At 36.8% G+C, this 22,476-nt stretch overlaps 2 pseudogenes; both read left to right on the forward strand.

Annotated features, from left to right (window-relative positions):
* Positions 1–477: 477 nt before the first annotated feature.
* LOC148001088 (mitochondrial inner membrane m-AAA protease component AFG3L1-like) lies at positions 478–20,938 on the forward strand (annotated as a pseudogene).
* Afg3l1-ps1 (AFG3 (ATPase family gene 3)-like 1, pseudogene 1) lies at positions 20,935–22,021 on the forward strand (annotated as a pseudogene).
* Positions 22,022–22,476: the final 455 nt, after the last annotated feature.

A 22,476-nucleotide genomic window follows, 5' to 3' on the forward strand; every position in this document is an offset into this window, starting at 1 on the left:
ATGCAAAATATTATTCAGGCAGAAAGAATGATATACTGTAAAAATGTTTCAGTAGGAAGGAGTGAAGCTTGGACTTTGAATGTCTCCCAAAGCCCTCTTTATTGAAGTCTGCTTTGTGGAGGTTCTAGGAAGATGCTATTAGATAATATTATTGAGAAGTTGCAGACACTTTACAAGTGGTTCCTGATGAGTTAATGGGTTCTAACATTAATGTGTGGTACTTGGGAGGATGTCTTTAGGTCACCACGCGCATGTGTTTGAGAAGATTTGGGACTCCAACCACTTCTCTTGCTTCTGTAAATGATGGGAGCATTGTTGGTTCATACTAGGCTAAAACTTTTTTGTGTTCCTTCTGCATTGTTTCAGAGAATGTTATACAATAAAATATCAACAATAATCTCCATGGCTGTAAATACGTTTTTTTTCTATTCAAAAGTTAATGATGTGTTATTTGCTATAGTAACAGAAAATATGACAATGAACATTGAGGATATCAAAGTAAGTTCAAAGAAGCCAGGCACAATATATCATATTTCATGTAATCTCATTTTTACAACAGGAAATATGAATAATAATATTTGTAAGGAGAAAATGTAAATAATTTTTTGTAGATCTGACTTAGTGTTCCTCAATTTCACCATAGTTTCTGGATTTTAATTTAAAAATCAAATGGAAAATTTTCAGAAAACCTTAGGGTGCTTTTTCAAAAGGGTAAAACCTTAGAAAGGGGTTTTGTTCAGGTTGCTAATTTTGTTAACAATTGAAGATTTCTCAATACCAGATAACATTATTGATGAGATAAACCTCATCACCATATATGATATATATAGTTTCTTTCCCCAGATATATATACATTGAATATGAAATATTCCCTAAAACCTTATACAATGAACACTTAATGGTCAGTTAGAGAACTATGGAGAATGGCCACGTTTACTGGTAAGTATCTATCTGAATGTGCTATGTAGGAAGTACAACCTATTGGGAAAAAATGGTCCACTTGCAGCAAGACTCTGAATGTGTATGTTTGTGTTGAGAATCATTTTCTCACTAACTCTTTTGTTTTCTGGCTTCCATGTAGTAACAAATATCTCCTTGCATTCCCTAAAAGAAGTTGACTATTCTCTTGCATACCAGAGACCACCGTAAAACATAGCATGATCATTGATGAATGTAGCATTTAAACAAAGTAGTTGTTTTTGTCTTTTGAATGACAATTTCGTAAGACTTTTGGTACTTTTGATATCTGATGGAGTCTCCTAAAAATTCAGTGATGTTAGTTACAGTGAGATATATGAGTTATATTTTAGTGTCAATGATTAGGGAAGAAAGATGGTTACTTTGGATCTTTCTTTCCCCTCCAGGCACAGGAAATATTACTAGTGAATATTTTAGTTGCCGTGGCCATTTCATATTCTTGATACTTGTTAAATGTTTTTGTAATCAGGCAAAATATTTAGAGAATTATGATAAAGGATTAATATTAGAATTTATATTTTAATACTCTTCAGGTTTTTTCTTTCTGAATTCATATATTCTAATAAGTAAATACCAATAATAAATACAATTTTGTCTGCCCTTGTCTAGGCATTTTCTCACTTCTCTCATTTCTATAAATTAATAGCACTTAGATTTTGCAAAGCGTAAAGCTAGGGACACTAAACTCTTAGCTGCAAGACTCATGTTAAGAAAATAATTACTCCAGTGTAAAAATGATTAGATCCTTCCTACCAAATGTATCATAGAGAAGGTATATGAAATCAACACTGATCATTCACACTGTTTTTCACTTAGTGGTTGTGTTAAAGGGTCAACGGATCTGGTCAGGTATGGTAGTATTTCTAAGTAATCACAATATCTGGAAAACTAAGTCAACAGGATCATAAGTTTTAGGACAACATGGACTACATTGTAAGATTATTTCCAATATGAAGGCAATACCAAGGAGGACTGGGAAAGACAATTTTGATTGGAAAGAAATTTGCCCCACTCACTGAAGCCCAAATAATTTAATCCAAAGAAATCATGTAATTGAAATTTTGAATCTAAAAGAGAAGAAAAGAGCAAGAAATGTATATAAAACCCATAAAATAATGTTTTGCTTTACCATTCACAGAATATAAAGGTAATTTTACCAGTAAAGACATAATTTGCTTCTTTTATACTACTGAGGTCAAATTGAGACTCAATGTATGTTCAGCAAAGGAAATGTATTTCAGAGTAGAGCTTTTGAGAAGAACCTGAGGATCTGATATGGCAAAAGTATAATCACAAAGAAATCTTTCGCTGTTTGTTTGAGATTCTGAGAAGAGATCAGTTTAGACTGAACCTTGATATCAATTACTGGACTTTTTACTGTTTACTTTTTTTACAAAATTATGCCAAAGGAGACTTCAAAATAAAGAAAACACATACTACTTGCAAATGAACTAGGAGACAGTGAACATTGAAAGCACTGATTAAATCACAGAAGCTGGCCTGCTCTACCTCTTGTTGTAGCAACATTCAAAGCTGTTGAGGAACAGTGAAAGAAGCAACCTATTGACATTCAGAAACTCCATAGTCATTGTTCCTCTCCAGGATTTCTGTATGGCTTTTACATTAATCTGGATTACAATTGTGCCTTTCAGGACCCTAAGAATCGTGGTCCAATCCACATCTAAGTTGGATAGGTTTCTTGAATGAAGTCATGATGTGGAGCACAAGTTTCACAGCACAAGTTTTTTATCAGACCACTAAGCTGAAAGAGAAAGAAAACATGTAACTATTATACACCTAAGTGTGATATGATAATTTAAAATATTCTTCTCATAATACCAGTTGGATTTCAGAATGCTCATAGGCATAGTGTAGAGTGGATGATTAAAAAAGCCAATTTCTCTTTCTTTTCAGAAAATAAAGGGGAATTTTGCTAAGAATAGAAGAAAAGCAAACAAAAAAAGTATAGATTTATTTAGAAAAGAATGATTTTTTTTCTTAGAAAATGGTGACTGTATTAAGTAAATCTATAAAATAAGAATGAGGACTATAAAATACAACAATTTTACAAGTCAAAGGTGCTGAAATGAAGATAGCTCCCTAACAGATCATCTTTTCAAGATGAAAACTTACCAGTGTGTTTTTTTGTGTTTTTTGTTCATTTCTTTAGTAAGTTTTGCAAACTTGGAGAAAAAGTAGTAGAATAAAATCTAAATTTATGTAGAACTCCTTGTTTTAAAACAGTGTAAGTGTGGGTGCAGGTAATTCTTATGCTATTCAAAAATATGAACTCTATGTGAGACCTTAGAAAATTGAATGCTAAAAATAAAAAAAAACCATGAAACGACATATCATATATAACTACTAGAATTTTCAGTGGATATTTAATTTTTACAAAAGATATCCTATTTGTAGGAGAAAGGAATATTTGAAAGCACAGGGTAATTTTTTTTCAATTCTTAATTTAAACACTGTGTTTCACACTCCAAGCTATTACTAAAACAAAATGCACAATTACCCCCATATACGATACACATCCATCCAGGCCAAAGCAAGTAAAAGTGGACAAGAAGATGATCTTCCAACTACAACTACTATTTTTTTTCCTTACAGCAAGTTTAAAAAATGAAGTTAGATATAAAAGCAAATAACTTTAAGACATTGCATGTCTTACTTAAATGGTGTACAGGCTAATAAAACAAAATACCATTCCAAAGCATTTGCTCACCGCTGTATTGGCATTTCCTGGTTGCCATAACAAAGTCATAAAACCCAGCAGCTTTTAGCAGCAGAAATGTACTGCCTCACAAATCTGAAGGTACAAGTCTGAAACTAAGGTGTCAGCACGGTTACCTCCCGTCAGCCGTGAAGAGAATACATTTCTCTCTTCTAACTTCTTGTCGGCTTTAGATTTCTTTTTGGGCGTTCAGATATCGTTTCTATTGTATATCCACAAGCACATGCCTCAACCAAAGCCGACAACAGTATTCATCACACAAGGGGGTTCACAGTTTTGGAGTTGGCCCAGTTTTAATTAGGAATAGTGTTGAGAGTGATTTTCAAATAAACAGACATGGTCAAGACAAATAAACCTTACAAAGAAAGGATAACAAACCTGTGGGCTGGGAAGCTGCCTTTGTACATGAGGCACTTGCTGGACAGAAGAGAGGACCTGAGTTCGAATCTCAGAATGCAAGTAAAGCCAAGCATGGTAACATGCATCTTTAATATCTGTACTCCTATCAGCAGAGCAGAGCCAGAGAGAATATTCCTTTAAACATAAATAGGTTAAATGGCATACACAGTATGAGTAACAGAGACTCTCTTAAACAAGTTGGAAGATGAGAAATGGTATTTGAGGTTTCCCTCAGACCTTCATATGTGCATTGTTGCTTGAGTAACTGCACCAAGCATACACACACACACACACACACACACACACACACACACACACACACCATGCGCGTGCACGCGCAGAAAAAACATAACGTAAGTCATCCTTTAGGATGTTATCCTTTCATATCCAGTAACTCACTGATATAAAAATCCAACAATATTAATTTCACTTTCTAGAAAAAAACTAAGGCACACACAAAAAAAATCTTTAATAATCCTAAATAATCATGAAAGTCAAGATACAGTATCTTTAAAGTCTCCTACTTTCTCCTTACAAAAATCCTCAATGTAAATATAACAACAACAATAATGATGATAATAATAATAGTAATAGAATCCTAATTTTAAAGAGTTATAAATCTAAGTGGTATTCTAGGTGATTATGTACCTGTAGAGTTTCGAGTTTCAGAGTGAGGCATCATGGGATTCTAATGCAATGTATGTCCTTGCATAATCCTTGTGACCTTTTTCAACCTGTATATTGCCATGAGTTGATTTTATGAATGAATATTTCACATGGCAAATTTGTACAGATATGATACACGATGACAAAACAAACAAACAAACAAACAAACAAGAAACAAACAAAAAAATTGGCACCACAGGAGAGAAGACAGGAATAGGATCTGTCACCCATAATAAAATCAATATTTCCGCAAAAGGTAGAAACATTTCAATGCCAGAGAAAGGAGAGAAGCCTGACTTCTTAACCGAGATGGTACAGCTAATTCACCTATCAGGTAATTTCTCATGTGGAGTGAGCAAAACTTGTGTTGAATAATACTGTGAAAACTCTGAACCTGTAGTACTGTACCCTTCGTATTATATTTTGCCTCCAACCTGTATCTCTTCTCAATAGGTTCTCATTACGTTTTCTTAGAAATGCTTTAAGGAGGCCAGATTCAGGTTACATTCCGAACTAATCAAACATTTATTTTTGAACAGGGAATGTTTGGAAGAAGTAAAAAATTAAATAAAATAGAAAATCTGAAAATTGGTTTACTTCAACTTTTTAGGCAGTTCTGAAAAAGAATAATTTCTAAAAAGAACACCTGGAATTTTCAAAGAAACTCAAGAAATGCCTTCGTGTTTTGCCAAGAAGTTTCAAATAGGGCTCCTGCTTTGATTGGTTTTACTCACAGAATCATAAAAAGCTGATGTATTAGTCAATTTGCACTGTGACAGTGTTTCATACCTTAGCACTCCAGAGTTGTGTAGCTGACAATGATAAGCCCTGTATTCTACCATCTCTAAAACTTTGTATATTGTCAAATTTCCCATTGTTTTACTTCTGTGTAACTCTTTATATTTTTTGATTTTCATTTTGCATTGGCTTATACTACATTGTTTGATTTTATATCATGAAATCACTCTGTAATTTCCTCAAATATCCCTTGTACTCTGCTGTGATTTTCTACTCAGATTTCACTTTCTATTTGATTACTGGACCCAGTATTCTAGGTTCTCTGCTTATAGTGATACTATCGACCCAACCAACTTTTCTGGATAAAATGGTTGCTTCCTTTTCTCAGCTTTTACCATTGTCCATTGCCTCTCTTCCACTGCTCTCTGTATTCTTGAGACATTGAAAATGAAGTTCATTTTTGCCCCCAGGCTGGCTGTCAAATGTACTCCAGTAGTCTGCATACACCTGTCCTTGCTGGCCTAGGGGTGCACCGAAACAGCAGTTGTTTACACTGATTCTGGGGGAGCTGGTATAGGTATCCATTTTTCCATTTTACCACTAAGCCATTCTATAGCCCTGATTATTAAAATTTGAATACCTGCAGGAGAGGAAGGGGAGCCTTACCCTGGATCTGAAAGGCTTATGTTTGCTTAATGTGCTTATGCTGAGTTGGGTGCCCCATAGAGTTAGGAACAAAGCTCTTACAAAGAGAAGGGGCTAGTTCCTGATGTCTCCGAAGGGTGTTAATAAAAAGAAGTAGCTCTTTGAGAGGTGGGAAATCACAAGCCATACATAGTAACACTTGCAATTTACTGGCATTGGGTGGAAAGCATAGGGCTAGTGTAGTAATAGGAGGGAAACATAGACAAGATACCAAACAGAGTGAGCTATACCATACCTACTGTTCCGGCTTCAGTCTTCTCTACTCCCCTCCTATTGAAAATAACTTTTTTTTTCATATACTATATCATGATTTTGGTTTCCCTTCATTCTATTTCTCTCAGTTCCTCTAGAACTTCCCTACCATTGAGCTCTACTCTTTTTCTACCTCCTATTAGAAAACAAACAGTTATTTGGGATACTAAAACAGCACTTCCAAGGGAAAAGACCACCAGGAATAATTGGAATAAAGGAGAAGAGAAATATTCAATGTGACAAACCATGTCACAAATGTAGGTATGGAAGAGAGACTTTGGAAATTAAACATCATTTTTCAAGTATTCAAATATGATAATTGTGACTAGATTTCACTGATTAAGAAACATTTCATAACGCGTTTAATATTTATGACCACATGCCTGTGAAAATTATCAACACTGATTATGATTACAATTATAAGAAATATTAATTATTAACATGTTATTAAATAGTATAATAATCATCCTAGATTGAGGAGTCAAGCATTCCTATATCAAGAACTCATTGAAATGGTTCAGGTGTGATTATTCCAAGTTACTCTAGGATTTCTAAGAAGATATTATGCTAAATATGCCATGCATCTGAAATACATACCTTGAATTGTCTATAAACATAATGAAGAAAACTTAGACAATTTTGAACTATTACATCTGGCCTTCGGATTCTAATCTAATCAATTACTATGAAACTGTCAAATGTTGACAACTCTCCTTAAACAGAGCAACTTTTACTCAAGCATCTGGAGATAGCATCAGCTAAATAAATAAAAAATGTTGGTCCACATTGATGCTTGAAAGCAAATCTTATGAGTAAAATACAAACTTTTCCTGACTGGAAACTCTGCAAGACTATCTTGGATGAAGATTTCAATTTAGAAGTCTATAAATATTGGAGAACTGGTAAGATGCCTTGGAAGACAAGATGGCTTCTATAGAAAGGAAGAACAAAAGAGTTCAGATGTCCAGCACTACCACATAGCAGCTGTAGGAATTCTGAGAAGATTCCTAAGGTCAGTTCTTTAAGGCCGAGGCAAGTTGAATGCCATTGCTCATTGGTCAGCCAGTATACTTCTATCTGTGAATTTTGGATGAGAAAACCTATATCAATAAAAAAATAGTTGAAAAAGATTTAATGAGACATGTAACACAGAACTCTGATTGCAACATGCATGCACACATATACATACTCTCACATACCCTTATACACACAAAAGAACATATAAATACATACACAATGTGATTTTAAAAACGCTTGAAAATATGACATTAGTAAAACTAACGGTACATATACAAGTATATTATTAGACCAATCAAAGTAACTGTATTATATAATAACTGAGAATTTCTAATGTTCTTTATATAAAAATATTACAAGGCAGTGTAAATGCAGTGAAACTAATCTTTAAAATTGAAACAAATATGCATGAACTTAGAAATTCATGAATAGTGTAATATGTAGAAAAAGGTCAGATAAATATATCTTTTTAGCTTCAGTGCCTCTTAATAAGTTTGCATTGAATTTCTTTTAAATTATTTTAATTTGCAATCTTTCTTAGAATGTCTATAATAAGCTATATAAATTCTGTAAATTATCATATTTTATATTACTATAATTTAAATTTTATTTTATATAGTTACTATAATTCTATAATTTTTATTTTAAAATTTTATATGATTACTATATTATACATTAATATATTTTACATGATGCTGTGATAACATTCATGGCCCCTGTAATTTCAATTTTTTTTTTGGAGCTGAGGACCAAACCTAGGTTCTTGTGCTTGCTAGGGAAGTGCTCTACCACTGATCTAAATCCCAAACCCCTAAATCCCCAATGTCTTCATTTTTTTTATTTAGCTAATAGAGATGATAGTTTATTTATGATTGAAGAAATGAATACAGACACACGAATAAAATATTTATTTTGACTTTAAAAGCTAGTTATAAACATAACTAGTTAATACTGTGTAGCTTTAAACTATATAATAAGCCCAAAGCATTATCTTAATGCAAAGAATTATTAATGGTACAAATTATGCTCTTACTTTCCTTATCTCAGTTACTCAGAGACGAATTAAAAGGTTGTTTCAAAACTCTAGTACTTAACAAATCTAAAAATCTTAAATATACTGTAACTTACAAAAATATAAATTCAAAACCCTATAAAATCTATTTCCAACAATCTGTAGAATAGGCAAGGTACCAGGGAACACGTTTACTCCATTTTTAGCTGGAATCCAGCAATGACTACGTTTCGGATATTTGTTTGATATTAATAAATAATGTCAAAGCATTTGAGCACATATTTCTGCTTCAGTCATTTCTATAACCATTTATTTTATATGATAGTCTAATGGTATGGTTTTGTTAAATGTAATTGTGGAAGATCAATTTACGTCCCGTTATAATGAATTTTATAAATATCTTAACTTTATAGTTTTAGAGTCATATTTTCTGCACAAAGTTTTTCAAGGACATAAAAAGATACATGATGAATTTAGGAAGAAAGTGTTAACAAACTTAAAAAACTTGAGACAAGAGGAAAAAGGGTTATTGCACACAATAGGTTCAGTGTTTTTTGTTTCATCTCTCATTGTTTTCCTTTACAAAAACTGGACTTTATAATCAGAAATCAGGAACATCCTTTAAAAGCCAGTCCTTCGGGGTGTTTCAGAGCATTGGCTCCTATTCCAAGGGACCAAGTTTGCTTTCCAGGGCCATGTTTGTTTTCCAGCACCATATGGTGGATCAGAACTGCTTCTATCTCCTATCCCAGGAGGTCTGGTGACCACTTCTGGTCTCAGTGGACATGTGGCATGATGCAGACAGAGCATTCATACACACAAAATGTAAAAGTAAAAGCAAACAAGCAAACAGACAAGCAGTGCTAAATTTTGCATTGTGAAATCTGGCCATTTACTTACCTGACATAATCCCTGTCATAGCTATGGTCATCAGATGCCAGTTATTTCCAGTAGCACCTGAGCTTTGAGAAGACTTGTTCACGTGGGATAAGTTTAAAAGGCAGAACCCTTTTTATTCTCTGTTTTGCTCTGCTATCTAGGCTCCTGATGCTGAAGCATTCATAACTAGAAGCCATTCCCTGTACCTGACTTATGGTAATGAACCTTCCCACTGACTCTCAAGAAGTCAACCATTGGACTGAGAACAGGGTCCCTATTGGAGGAGTTAGAGAAAGGATTGGAGGAGCTGAAGGGGTTTGCAACCCCATAAGAACAACAATACAAACCAATCAGAGCTCCCAGGGACTAAATTACCATCCAAAGTACACATGGACAAACCCAAGACTCCAGCTGGATATGTAGCAGAGGACGGCATTATCGGGCACCAATGAGAGGAGAAGCCCTTGGTACTGCCAAGGCTGGACGCCCCAATGTAGGGGAATGGCAGGGCGGGGAGGCAGAAAGGGGTGGTTGAATGGGTGGGGGAGAAAAAGGGGAGAGGGTCGATGTGATAGGGGATTTATGGATAGGAAACCTCGAAAGGGGATAGCATTTGAAATGGAAATAAAAAGTATCCGATTAATAAAATTAAAAAAAAGTGAAGATCCTGAGTTCTAAGCTTGCATGAAACTTAACATTTGTTTAATTGGTTAATAGTTGATAGCTAAGCTTTTACAATTTAGATTATTTAAATCTCTCTAAGGATTGTGTTATTTTCAGGGATATTCAACCTAAAGTGATAGTGTGCATATCCTACACTAAGTTCAGGTAACACAGAAAACAAAAGAAATGCAAATTGTATACAGGACCACAGCCTAATGAATATCAGGACTTTTAGAGATATTTGTATTTCGAATGATTAAGATACTGTACACAGAAGAATTTTAAAAATTGGAGCAATTAAAAATAAATCAAAGCTTAGGGTCATCATTTTTACTGAGAACTTTTTCCAGAAATTCTCTGAAACCTTCAGAACTGTTCAGACCAGTAAAGAGCAATGGCAAGTACATAAAGCTCACCGGAGATGAATGAATTGATATTACTGGCGGAACTTTAGCCTGTCATTTTACTCTATTGCTTTCTCCTTGAAACTTTGTTCTACATGTGGTGCTTAATTTAATGTTTCTATATAAAAGTTTTGCTTCAAAACAAAGAAACAAACATAAGTTCTGCAGATGTATCTACTCAACCTTTCATTTTGTATCACATAGATTTAAACACATCATCATTGAATAATATTTATAATGGTAGGTATTTGCTTAATTATGTATGTTTTTCTTTAGGACAGAATGAAGGACATTTAATTTGTGTAGGATCAGTATGTTAATTTCATATATATCTGAAATCCTGAAATGGGAAGCCTGAGACAGGAAGACAAGGAGTTTGAAGCCCACCAGGAGCCCGTTCTCACCTCCATCTTGTTCTGAGACAGGATTTCCCTGGCTTTTGCTGTTTTTCTGAATGACACTATTGCATCCAACCATATATATACATGTTCTGGGGATCCTACTCATGTCTGTAAGCTAACACAGTAGCCATGACTCTAGTTCTAGCTATCTTTATGACTCTAGTTCTGCTTTTGATACAGAGTCTTGCTACACAATTTTGGCCAGTTCATTTTGGCCTGTAGCTCTCATTCTATAGCCCAGGGTAATGTCAAATTTATGGCTGCCCCTATATCTTAGCCTCTGTAATGCTGGGATTATTCATGTGTGGCTTTAAAAGAAGAAGCAAGGGGATTCAAGTAAAGTCTATGGAATATTCCTGCTAATAAACATGTCTGTAATAAAGATACCATATATAATATGTGCTTAAGGACAAGAAAGCAGATAGTGTCTTCTGACAATGCTAAGCAAGATGGTAAAAGTCAAGGATGACATGAGTTAGATGAGCTGTTAATCAATGGCACCAGACCCAGACACTATGGCAGATGCTAAGAAATGCTTGCTGACAGGAGTCTGATATGGCTGTCTCCTGAGAGGCTCTGTCAGAGCATGACAAATACAGAGGTGAATGCTCACAGCCAACCATTGGACTGAGCTCAGGAACTCCAGTGAAGGAGTTAGGGAAAGGACTGAAGGAGCTGAAGTGGTTTATAATCCATAGAAAGAACAACAATGTAAACCAACCAGATGCCCCAGAGTTCCCAGGGACTAAATTACCAACCAAAGAGTACACATGGAGGGACCCATGGTTCCAGCTGCATATGTAGCAGAGGATGACCTTATCTGGAATCAATGGCAGGAGAGGCTCTTGGTCCTCTGATGGCTAGATTCCCCAGTGTAGGGGAATGCTAGGGCGGTGAGGTGGGAGTGGGTGTGTGGGTAGGGGAGCACCCTCATAGAAGCAGGGGGTGGGAGGATGGGACAGGAGGTTTGTGGAGAGTTAAAAAAAGGGAATAACATTTGAAATGTAAATAAATAAAATATTCAATAAAAAACAAAATACTTAAGGATGAAGTAAAGGTTTTTCTTTTTGAAAATGGAAATGTATACATCATTCAACAATGGAACAGTAAAAACTCCGGTGTTCTTCCACCTTTTTGTCATTGATTCTTCTTTTTGAAAACAATGTATATAAAGATATGTAAAGACAAAATTTCTTTTTTACAAGTTGTATTCCTTTACCTTTTATTATAGACATATTTGATAAGGTTTTTAAAGTGTAAGTGGGAGCTGAAGAGATGGGTCACTTAAGAGCACACTGGTGGCTCTTCTAGAGGACCTAAGTTCAATTCCCAGGACTCACATGTAACTAACAACTGTATCTTCAGTCCCATGGGATCTGAAACTTTCTTCTCTCTGCTGTACTCCATTGGCATTGCACATATATGATATACATTCTTCAGACAAAACATGCTTACACACAAAAAAGATATAAAACAAGTAAATATAGTATAAATTAAAAAATTAATTTTAAATTGTAATTTGGGGTAAACAGCAAGTAATAAAGAGTATGTTTTAAAATAATGCACTCCTAGTAAACTTGAATTGCATTTAAGACACAAACTAGGTATATAAAGCAATCCAAATACCTCAATGATCAATTTATGTCGTAAATATAGGACTAGAATTCTGTATATTTTCAAGAGATAACTAAAATTAGTATTATGTGGTATATCGACATCACATATACTTTGGTCCTTTTACTATACTGGTATCTAATTCATCTACATACTGATGGTTTTCCACATAGTATCATTCTATCAATGGAGTCACTTGGCATGTGTTTCCTAACAAACTCTCCTCTCAACAAACTGGTTTGAATTGTAATGAAGTAACCCTCATATAATCTTAAAAATGTTTATTTTACTATATTACTTTTATCTTCTGTATTATGGTGAAATTTTTCCACTGAAATAGTTGTTTTCATTTACTTCAAAATAAGTTGGTGACATTGATAATAAAGACTCATTCACATTCAATAACACTGTTATGGAAAATATACAAGTCCCACTTATAATAACTTTAAAATGTGTTAGCCATGCAAAGCTGTTTATTTTCAGATAATTCAATGAGTGTGATATTAAATTGAAATAAAGGAAACCCATGGCCAATGCCAGGAAGCTCTGTAAGTATCTAGAACTATAACTCTTTCTATAGTAGACAAATAGTTCCTATGTAGGAGCAAAATCATGTGGATTCCAGAAAAAAAATAGATTTTAATCAGTTTTGAATTTAGAAGTTTTCGAAACAGGTTCTTAAGGGATAGACTCCTGTAGTATCTGCACTTGGGCTTCATTCATTTTTGATAACTATCGGGAAGTTTGATCATGACAGAGCTGTTTCTTTCTGTGCTTCTTCATATGAATTTGAGTGCACATGCACCACCACATGCGTGTGTAGGATCAGAAACCAAACTTTGGTATTGTTCCTCATCTTTGCCTTGTTTGAGACAGGACGATTTAGTTACTTTTCTGTGCCATGAAAAACTACATTAACAAAACACCTTTATGGAGAGAAAGAGAAAGAGAGAGAGAGAGAGAGAGAGAGAGAGAGAGAGAGAGAGAAGGAGGGAGGGAAGGAGGGAAGGGAGAGAGAGACAGAGACAGACAGAGACTGACAGAAAGAGAGACAAAGAGAAAGAGAGAAACTGTCCACTTTTGCCTATAAAGCTCCATGGAGATACACCATTACAAGTAGAAGAAGTGAAGCAGGCAGCATAGATGGCAGGAAAAGAACTGTCCACATTCCCTCAGCACTCAGGAAACAGAGAGTGAAAAGAAAATGTGACTGACTTACAAAGCCTCCAATCCCACTTCCTGTGACACTTTCCTCTTGAGAGATTTGATAGCCCGAAGGTTCCACAATATTCCACATGGTGTCACTTCCTGGGAAGTATCAAGACACCTGGGTATAAGAGAAATGTTTCACTTTTGATTCCAAACAATATTTTTGTTGCTTGTTGTCACGTACTGCAGAGTAGCTGGCCCATGATTGTCCGAGTAGTGTCTGCCTTTCCCCCACTACCACCACAGGTGATTATGGATCAGACACACAAACTACCTCTTTATTTTACAGGAGGATTCGAATTAAGGGCCTCTTTTGTACATGGCAAAGTACTTGACCCACTCAGCCATCTTTTAGTCTCCACCCCTACAAGATTCGCTTGACCTCAAAGGAACAATTGAGATTAGAAAGTGTGTAACCTGAAACAGAAAGCCAAAAACTGATACATTTGATAATTGAATGAAGCAAACATTATATAGTCCTCAATCCACGACTCATGGATATAGGGTTGTAAGTGATCAAAGAATTGATAGCATCATTATCGATAATCATCAGAATCTTTCTACAAGTTGAAGGATCAGTTGGAGGAACCTAGAGAAGTATGTAAAAGCTATTGTTGGCATTCAAAAGGGAGCACATGCCTATTACTTGGTTTTATGAATTGATTAGGAGGAACATTAATAATAGTCTGTGACAAACTTCTCTTCATATCATGTCACAAATTCATCAAGTGAAAGTCGCCAGGTGGTATAATTAGTGTCCCATCTGTGACGCTTTCAGGAATTTTATAACTGGCAAGATAGGCGAAGATAAATGAATTTATTTTACAATATAAATCTATACACATTTCCACACAAACACGTGTACCTTTCTGTTTTTATATGAGAGATTATATAATTTGGCTTTGCGTAAAATCAATTAAAGTTAATGGCAATAATGGCAGAGCTGTTCTTTTTGTATGTCATGGTGACATATCTAGACATGGTTTTCAAAGCATTTATAATACAAAGGATTTAAATTTAGTTAAATTAATTTAAATGAATTAATATTGTGTGTGTGTTTACACACACATTGCATGTGTGTGCATATAAATATAAAGCTATATTTCATATCCTCAGAAGAACTTTGCAATATTGTCATCTAATTGTGGAAAAAAGTAATTTCTGGAACTTTAATATATTCTTTTAATTTAGCTTAGTACTAACATAAGAATTCTTGTAAATTCTTGCCTCAAATAATTTTACAAGGTCGCCCTCTTCTGGTCACAGTAATGATTTCATTTCTTTTTATCTATACTATTTTATTACAAAGTTACAGTAAAGCTCATTTATAATAATCTGACATCAAATACAAAAGCACACAGACACTATCAAATATCAAAAACCAGGAAGGTCTTTTCAATATTTCTAATGAACATGACCTTCTATTTAAGTCCACTTACCTAGTTTTTTTTTTTCTGCTTCACCAATAGTCTGAAAATTCATATGCCGAGCTTGGTAATAAGTTAATAGACGAACTGAATGCTTGAGGTGTTCCAGATGGACTTAAAGTGCCAACTTGGCCATTCGCCAAATAAAAGGGGGAAGGGAGTGAATCATACAGCTGGAGTTGAAATTCCAAATGAAGGCCTTACCTGTGTACTTGAAAACAGCAGTGAAAGGCAGCTTTCACTCAATGCTTACTTTCAGGACTGAACTTTCTATATCAGATTTGCACAATTAGTTGATAACTATTAAAAGAATGAGATGATAGTATAAAAAACTAAAAGTGAGTGTTTACATACAATACTCACGCCAATGGTCTATTTAAACATTATTCATGTGTTCGTGCATCTGTGTGAATGTATGCAATATGTATTCTGCATAGGCCAGAAATAGGCAGGCAACTGATAACCTAGAACTGGGCTTGCAAATTGTCATATGCTGCCAGAAGACATGGGTGTTGCGAACTGAACCTTGCTTCTGTGGGAAATCAGAAAATTGACTAATGATCTTTGTATCCCCTTCAAAAAGGAAAGTATGTGCATGTCTGTTTACCATATTTCATATTATTCTTCGATTCTTATATTTTGTTTCATAGAATTTCATATAAATATAGATTAAAAGTTAGGTTCGATCTATGTTTTATTTTGTTTTATGATTATTATTTATGAATTATTGTTTTAATTATGCCATTTATTGGTTACATATGCATGTACAGAGTAATAATGAGGGCAGTTAACAGTTTCACTGTTTCTATAATTTTCTTCCATTTAAGTAATTAGTTTATAAATATAATTAATTAAGGTTAATTTGTGTACTGAAAATACATATGCACAATACATTCTGATTATTCTCGTGTCCCATCTTCTCCTTTTGCCCTCTGACCTCGGTCAGCATCCTCCAATTCCTATAATTCCCATTCCCTCATTTGCCTGCTTTTGAGACCCCTTTGCTCCCATTGGTGTACCTTGTCCAGCCTAGATATGAGGACTGTGGTTTGTTTTATTGGATCTTACTTTGTTCTGTCTGAGTGTAGGCTCTTGGAGGCCTGCTCTCTTCTGAAGGGGAAAATGCTTCTGGGGAAAGGAGAGGTGAAGGGGAGCTGGGAGGAGTAAGGAGAAGGGAAACTGTGGATGGGATTAATTTATGACAGAAGAGTATTTTAAATAATAATAAAAAGGAGTTGGTAATAAATACAGGAGAATTTTTACCATAATTCAAGTTAAATGTGAGACTTTATAACTTTTAACTTTTATCTTCTTCCTCCTGGGATCTGGATAAATAAATGAATATGACTAAACTTGTGAGATGACAAGTAAATACTGTTATTATAACCAATGAATTTAGAGATGTTGGAATTTATTTACAAATTCTGGGCTTTTAATATTGGATCAAGAAGTAAATCTAACTTAATTGGGTAGATGTTAAAATATGTATCTGACTGTAAATATTTTTGTTTTTTGTTTGTTTTTTTTTTTTTACTTAAACAAGTTCATTAGCCAAAATTTATTTTTTGTTGGATTTTTTTTATTTACATTTCAAATGGTATTCCCTTTCCTCCCTATTTCCTGGAGATAAGCCCCCTATTCCATCCCCAGCCCCTTCTTCTCTAAGGGTGGTCCCCTCCTCACCCTTCCCACAAGAGTCCAGCCTTGGCAGGACAAAGGGCTTCTCCTTCCATTGGTGCCCAACAAGGCCATCCTCAGCTACATATGCAGCTGGAACTATGGGTGAGTCCATGTATAGTCTTAGGGTAGTGGTTTAGTCTCTGGGAGCTCCGGTTGGTTGCCATTGTTGTTATTATGGGGTTGCAGCCCCTTCAGCTCTTGGTAATTTTATTTATTTGCATTTCAGTTTTCCCTCCACAAACAACCTCCCTCTCTAAGGGTGAACCCTCACCCACCCTGTCCCATTTCAGTGCCCTAGCATTCCCCTATGCTGGGTCATTGAGTCTCCACAGGACCAACGGGTCAAAAAGGCCATCCTCTGCTACATATCCATGGGACTCCCCCACACCACTACCACTATGTGTACTCTGTTGGTGGTGGTTTAGTTACTGGGAGCTGTGGGGGTTGATATTGTTGTTCTTTCTATAGATTTGCAAACCCCTTCAGCTCCTTCCGTCCTTTCTCTAACCCCACCCCCCCATTGGGGTCCCTGTGCTCAGTCTGATGTTTGCCTGTGTAAGTCTGCATCTGTATTTGTTAGTCTCTGGCAGAGCCTCTCAGGGGATAGCTTGGGTTCCTGTCAGTAAGCTCTTCTTGGCATCAGTAATGGTGTCTGGATGAATCGTTTTCTTCAAAGACGGATGTTATTATAAAGGAAGAAAACATGCATGCTTCCACAGGAGGGAACCAATCAACGGTTTTACCCCGCTATGAAGGTTATGTACCACAATGATGACCAGCATGCTACTATAACCCTGTGTTAGGGAAAGGACTCAAAGTATCCATAAAACAGCCTTGCAAGCAATGTCTGTTGACTGAACTTGACATAGTTATGGAAGACAGTATTATGAGGTTATGCTAATGGTTACCTGTGGTGGATTTAATTTTCTTCCAATCATTACTTCATTTGTTACAATTAAAATATATATAGAAGATAGCATGGTGTCTATAGACATTGATTAAATGAGCAGTGTGACTAGATTTAGGTGACAGAAGAATAAAATGTCCTTGACAGCCTAACTGATGAGTCTGGTCCCCATTTACTTCTTCCCTTAATAACTAAGCATCGACACATGCCTTTCTGCTGGTCTCTAGTGTTTTACTACCTGTGCATTGTATCTTTATTTTTTTAAAGTGTTACCAGAAAGCATCCTAATAAATTATCCACTATTTCCAGTTCACTCTAAGGGCATTAAATTTCTAAAGGGTTGCATCTGAATAATATGTCATTGGTTTCTTACTTAATAGACTGAAAAAAGAATAAGTGAGTGAAGCCATCTCCCAGACAGGTCAGAAATTGTCATTCCTGTACTAGGAATAATCTCTTTCTCATGGGGACACACTAGCTGGCTAAATTATTGTGGGGACTTGCAACCTTCTTTCCTTTGAGTCTCTCTCCTGAAATCAGCATTTCCCTTCTGACTCCCCATAACCTTGATATTCACTCAGTGATTGCCTAAATACCAGTAGTCATAAAGATACATAATGTTGTTTAAATCTCCCTTAAGATCAGATTCCCAGAATGGCAGAATTCAGTCAATATGACCACATGTGAGATGAGGACACTTATCTGTAAATGCCAGGGTTGCAAGCCACTGACAAAATTATAATCTTATAGGAAGCAGGTTGAATTGTTCATGTAAACGCAGGATAGCAACCTTACTCCTTGAAAATGTGCAGACCTGGAACTTGAGAAAATGATCAACAGGGTCATGCACAGTCTAGGACTGCTTAGCTATCCCTGTGTGCTGCATATTACTACAGCCTGGTTAGTGGGCTCAATCCTCAGCTCGCACTCAGCTGACTTGAGGTCACAACAGGTGTCAACACAACCAATGTTACTTCTCAGATGTCTTTTCAGGAAAAGGAAGAACACACACGAATTTATTAGAATGCCTCTTGGTAACACTTCTTCAAAAATACACCAATAAGAAAGCCAGGCACAGACAGCCAGACATGGAGCACTAGCAGCAAAGCATGTGCCACTGCTTGTCTGTTAAAGGAAAGAAGGAAATAGAGGCCAGACTTATCAGTTAGGCTGTCAAGGGCATTTCATTTTTCTGTCATCTAAACCTAGTACATCCTGACACTGCTTAAAACAAACAAACAAGCAAGGTGGTTCCCACTCAGGTGAGAGCAGGGGACTTTACACCAGCTGTCAAGGTCTGGTCAGATTCCCACTCAGGTGAGAGCAGGGGACTTTACACCAGCTGTCAAGGTCTGGTCAGAGTGTCAGGCTGTCAAGTGCTGCTAGATGGCCTTCTCCAAGCAGTGGTGATGTGGAGGTGGTGCAGGAAGCTGCAGGATGGTCTGGAGCAGCATGAGGGCAGGTGTCCTGCTCAGCCATATTATCCAGAGTCTTCTTGCAGGAGCTGGCTCTACAAGGAAGACTTTCATTTCCTCCAAGGCTGTGTTCAAAACCTCCCAAATGATTTTTACATTTTATTTATTATCTATTATTTATTACATCTCAAATATAGCTCCCACTCCAGGTCCCTACCTCCCAGAGTTTCTCATTTCATCTCCCCAAGCTTTAACTTCTGAGATGGGTGCATGTCCTTTTCTGGGGCATCAAGTCTCTACAGGATTAGGAACATCCTTTCCCACTGGGGACAGACAAGGAAGTTCTCTACTACATATGTTCCAGGAGCTTCAGACCAGCCTATGTATGCTCTCTGTATGTGGCTTGGTCTGGGAGCTACCAGGGGTTCAGGTTAGTTGACCCAGTTGATCTTCCTGTGGAGTTTCCATTCCCTTCAGGTCATTCTGTCCTTCCCCTAACTCTTATAAAGGTCCCTGACCTTAGAAGGATGGTTGCCTATATGCATCTGCACCTGTGTCAGTCTGTATTTGGTAGAGCATCTCAGAGAATAGCTATGCTGGGCTCTTGTATGCAAATTTGTTTTGATTTAAGAATAATGAGAATGGAAGAAATACAGACCCAGGATATTCAACAGCACCAAAAATAAAATAAAATGAAATGAAATAAAAATAAACTCTTTTTTATTTTTTTACATATTTTACTTTTCAGAACAAACTGTGGACTTACAGAGTACACTAACGTATCTAGGAGGGCTGAAAAACAAGACTCAAAGGAAGGGCTATCATTCCGCTTGCCATTTAGCAGAAGCACCACAGTTTTTCTCAGACCCCACACTGTTGGGCTCAACATCATTCTAATTAGTGTAGTGCACTCTGTTTCCTGTTATATCCCCAAAAGTGTTTTCAGACCTCTGGTCTGTTATGCTCAAATAGGCAACACCTTTGGTCACATTCTTGATGGCCCTGATTTCCTCAGCATTCCTGGGAGTGGCCACTGAGCCCTGGAGTTCAGATCCAAGAGCCCTCACTCTGTCAAGGCACATCTTTTTAAACCCTGCTCACAAAGTATTTCCTTTCAACTTTTTCACTCAGAGAGAAGAGCAACAACTTTCTCAAAGCTCTCAGCTCTGATCACAGGGCTGCAATTTCTGAATCAATTTTGCTAGTATCAAATTCTACATTCTGTGCTGGACCCAGAGGAGATGGAGGCAAGAGGGGTGGTAACCTAAATCACTGTGTGGTGAAAATGGATGCAGAAGGGAGTTTCCTTGGGACTACAAGGATTTGGGTAGTCTGGCTACCTTGTAGGAAACTGTGGCGCTTGCATTTGTATGTTTGTATTTTAAAGATCAATAAAAAGAGTATTTATAGAGTATTATCTGGCCAGAAGACTGATGGACAGTCTGGAATATATGAATAAGCAATTTGAGTTATTTCTGTTCCTGAGACAAGATCCTAGAAGTAACATTGGTGGTGTTCCTACCTTTTGAGTGTTTGTAACTTCCAGTTGACTCAGTGTGAGCTGGGGATTGAACCCACCAACTATGCTACACTAACCCATGCTACTGAGAATGATGGATGGCTCTTTTCCCCAAAGCTTGGTACCTACCCTGGTTCTGGTTGTCATCCTCCTCTTTGCTATGAAAAGAGTCCAATGGGGACAGGCCATGGTGGGCAAGGAGGAGGTCTCTTTGGTTTGGAGAGCCAACAGCCAAGATCTTAAAGAGTAACACTGATGTCAATTCACAGATGTGGCTAGTTGTAAAGAAAGCCAATTGGAAATTAAGAGATTATGAGTTTCCTCAAAGCAATATCAAGACTTAGGCAAGGTCATAGTTGCCTGGGAGGACATAGTGATCAGCAGGTGCTTGTGGTAATGGGGATGGATGGGTTCACTTCTACCACTAATGTGATAGTGCTAGCTGGATTCAATTGCTCTGATATTGTGGACACATCCCTGGCATGCCCTAGATAGGTTGACGTCCAGATCTATATTGATCCCCTTGATAACAAAATCAGTGCCTCCATTTTCAAGGTCTACTTACCTACACTCTAGGTAGATGAAAGCCTCACTGAAGGTTTGTTTTGTTTTTGTTTTTTTTGTTTGTTTTGTTTTGTTTTTATTTTTGTTGTTGTTGCTTTTGGAAGCTAGTAAGTAGCTCTTACTTGGTGCTTCGCTGGTGCTAATATTTCTAAGGTATTCAATGAAGCAGCAATGATAGCTGCTTGCTGTCTTGCTCCTTCTGCCCAGGAGCCACACTTGAAGAAAGCCATCAAGTGGGTCATTAAAAGGCTTGAGAAGAAAACCCAGGTCTTATAATCCAATAAAAATACAATTTAGCCAACCACTAGGCTGAGAAAGCAGTGGTAGTGTTGGTCTTGGAACCCTCTGTTGAAGGTATCTGTCATACCTTGGGACAAAGATCTTGGCTATGCCCAGTACCTTCCCTGTGAGAAGTACCTCTACACAGGGGTGCAGGTATATGACAGAATGTATATTCTGCTGGGAGGGAGGTTAGCTACTACAGGGGATCAGGATGACCTGAGAAATGTCACAAAGAGAGTACCTATGCCCAGACTGTACATTTTTTAATGTATCGTTTGACTTTCTCAGACAAGGCAAAACCATGGTGGAGAAGCCATACAGAGAGACACCTGCCCAGCACACATTGATGAAGAAGTCTGCTGCCTTGTCAGGACTGCCTATGATTGGAACCTGGAGCTATTCATGAGTGCCTAGAGCAGGCCGAGAAGGTGAGCTCTGGAGAAAGAAGAAAGAAATGCTGGAGAAGTCTAACATGATAGAACTATTAGGCCTTCGATCCTTTGCAGAGAAGTCCACCTATGAAGGATTTGTAGAGGGAACTGGAAGCCTATAGGAGACAAATACCTTTGTGTGGGGATGAAAGACTGGAATCAAGGAAGGAAGGGAGGAAGGAGACACTGAGTGAAGCTCGAAGGAGAAATCTGCATAGCCTGTGGCCTCTGCTTGGGCGCTATGACCACTGTTCACTGGGAACTGCTCAGCCTTTGCAGAGCAGCTTGACAGAGTGACTGGAAAACAAATTAAAAACAGGTGACAACTGCAAAAAAAATGGTTTATTGTGATGGGCAGCTGAGCCAAGCATATTGGTGCTGTCAAAGCTGGGACTTTGGTCCTCAAACTTTCATTTTATTGTCACCTCCATCCTCCAGAGGAAATCCACTTTCATCTGTCTTCTTAATACTCTGTGAAAATGTAGCTTTGCACACTTTTCTCTGTTCTCCAGGGGAAGTCAAATTTCTTACCTTAATAAGCTACACCTGGGAAAAGGAAATGAAATTTGTGAACCAT

Source organism: Rattus norvegicus, chromosome 15, assembly GCF_021556685.1.
Source record: "Rattus norvegicus strain SHRSP/BbbUtx chromosome 15, alternate assembly SHRSP_T2T, whole genome shotgun sequence".
Classification (NCBI taxonomy): Eukaryota; Metazoa; Chordata; class Mammalia; order Rodentia; family Muridae; genus Rattus; species Rattus norvegicus.